Source organism: Epinephelus fuscoguttatus, linkage group LG23 (assembly GCF_011397635.1).
Source record: "Epinephelus fuscoguttatus linkage group LG23, E.fuscoguttatus.final_Chr_v1".
NCBI lineage: Eukaryota > Metazoa > Chordata > Actinopteri > Perciformes > Serranidae > Epinephelus > Epinephelus fuscoguttatus.
The window spans coordinates 15,579,565-15,582,328 of NC_064774.1; positions in this window are offsets into that span (position 1 = coordinate 15,579,565).

Sequence of the window (2,764 nt, forward strand, 5' to 3'; positions counted from 1 at the left end):
CGCCTCAAGGTGACTGGAGAAATTTAACTCTAATTGGCAACTGGGTGGCGCTATAACAACAGAAAAATGCTTAAAAATGGCTAAAATGTGACCGATCGCTGTGACTCCCCCTGTGGCCCAATGTTGTTGTTTTCTAATTTTTGGTATGACTAAGTCATGGTATGGTATGCTGTACATAATCACGGAAACTGTCAGTGTGTCATTCTGTCAGTGTGTCATTCTGTCAGTCCCATGTTTTTCTACTCACTGACGTGGTCAATCTGTGAAACTGCACATAGGCATTGAGGACTGGCATCTATAGGTAGAAGGTGACAAAGCTACCAATGGGTATGGACTAGTGTATATTAATTTTCTAACAAGTTATGTGAACTGCATATATTCTAATCCTCACTAACCCCCAGAAAAAGAATTGTGGAGTGTTGTTCCTGTGGGTAGTAATGGCTAATGAGGCCTCATGAACCACTGTCTTTATTTTCTGAAGCCACCAGATGGCACTGTCTGTTCAACAAAGGTTGAAAGCACACTTGATTGCAAGTCCTTCAGCCTTTATCTTTAAACCAAGAGCGCCATGTGGTGGGGTCAGAAAATAAAGAAAGTGGTTCATGAGGTCTCAATTGGCCATAATTACCTGTGGGCTCCAGCAACACTAAACCCCTGAGCTTGCCTTGGAAGGACTAAATGTTACAAACCCACTATTTCTAAATATCCCATGGAGAGAGACTCTCACTGCAGCCTGTTTAATTTTGTTCTGAAAATGTTGGCATGCAGCCTCGTTCTGTGGACAATAAATGAGGTGCAGACTCATAAAGGAGGAAATACAGTGAGTACTGGACGGAGCAGTGAGTGACAACAACCCCACCCACATTTTAGAGTGCTGTTTGTTGTGGAAAGGCTAAGTGGGCATAGAGTCTAGGTACCATGTCTGGAGGGTTATTTTGGGTTCAAAAGGTATCGTACCAAAAGTGTTTGGTGGAAACGGGGCTATAGCGGCACTGGAATCATCAAGCCAGCAAAAGCTTAAGAGGTTCTGCAGAGTGTATCTGATTTCGTTCCTGAATTTCCTTCTGTACTTTTTACCCCCCTACATCTGCCCCCTTTTGCTAAGACCACATCCATCTTAAACCTCATCCTTTATTTTGATCTCAACTACACACTTGTAAAGTTTCTGAGCTGCATTTTGCACAATTGTGACACTATCGCACTGACAAAATCTGTCAACAGACAGAGAGGTATGTGAGTATTTTTTTTTAGCAGCCTAGGGTGCGGTTGGTATGCTAACATGCACTCCTGGTTTCTTTGATGCAGACAGATATGGGACACAGACAGACAGATACAATTGTTCGGAAAATTTCTCAGAAATGTGCTTGAACTACTGATGAAGCCACCAAGATTAAACACTTATCATGGTAAAAAATGAACAAGTACATGAGTCTGTCACATTAGAAAGCAGCAGACAAACAGTTGGTGAATTATTTATTCAACCTGTAGATATGTTCACAAGATGTTTCCCTTCTTTCATTTTCACCCTGCTCCTCATTATGTTTCATTACGGATGATGTTCATGAAGAAATGCTCTGTACTAGGAAGGCAAATGTGATTGTGAAAATTTCCGTCAGTAGTAATATACTTGGGAATAATGCTATTTGACCAAATTAACCAATTAGATCATATAAATAATCAAAAAATCCAGGTAATGACAGGCACTGCATACAAGGGGGTAGATAAAGCCAGGAATATAGACCACATGGGACAAACAGGGCAACACAAAAACAAACAAACAAACAAACAAAATATAGTCAGGTATAACAGTACTCTTGATGTTATGATATGTAGTGATGGTGAAATGAAGCCTCATGAACCAGTTTCTTTATTTTCTGACCCCACCAGATGGTGCTCTTGGTTTAAAGATAAAGGCTGAAGGACTTGCAATGAAGTGTGCTTTCAAACCTTTGTTGAACAGACAGCGCCATCTGGTGGCTTCAGAAAATAAAGACAGTGGTTCATGTGGCCTCATTTGGCCATCACTAATGATAAGCAAACTGGTTGTTTTTACTATACCATAGGTGGTTACTACGGGCACTAGTGTGCATGTCTGTGGCTGATAAATAACAAAGAGAAGAAGGACTGAGCAAATTACACTAGGAGGAAATAAATAATATAAAAATGAAAAGTGTAATGTATAATTCTACATAAACACAATAATGGATATAATAATATTACAAAAAATAAAAATCACATTAAAAAATGAAGAGAGAAAGAAAAAGACAGTGAAGTTGGCACCTCCAGTCACGTTCCAAGGTCTTGAGGGGATACTTGCGCTCAGGTGGAGATCAGTTGTGCGGGGCTTGGTAGTAGTAGCAATAGAAGTAGTAATGGTAGTAGAAGTAGTGGTAGCAGTAGAATTAGTCGTGGTGGTATGGAAAGGGCTTTCCATATGGGAGAAGAAGAAGAAGTAGAAGTAGCAATAGAGGTAGTAGTGGTAGAAATACTAGTAGTACTAGAAGTAATAGTAGTAGTCAAAGTAGTAGTAGTATTTTATTATATTTATTACCTCCCTTTGAGAGTGACAGAGGCCCACACATTGATGGATTTTAAGCTTCATAACAAGGTCTGCAAATTCATTTAGTGAAAAGCAGTCCAACAAGTTTCTCTGTGTTTTCACAATGACACAATCATTTAATCTAAAACGTGACTAAATGCCGCACATGCGTGAAAACATGTTCAGTATGCTTTTTATTGGACTCTATTGTGAAACACGTCAGAG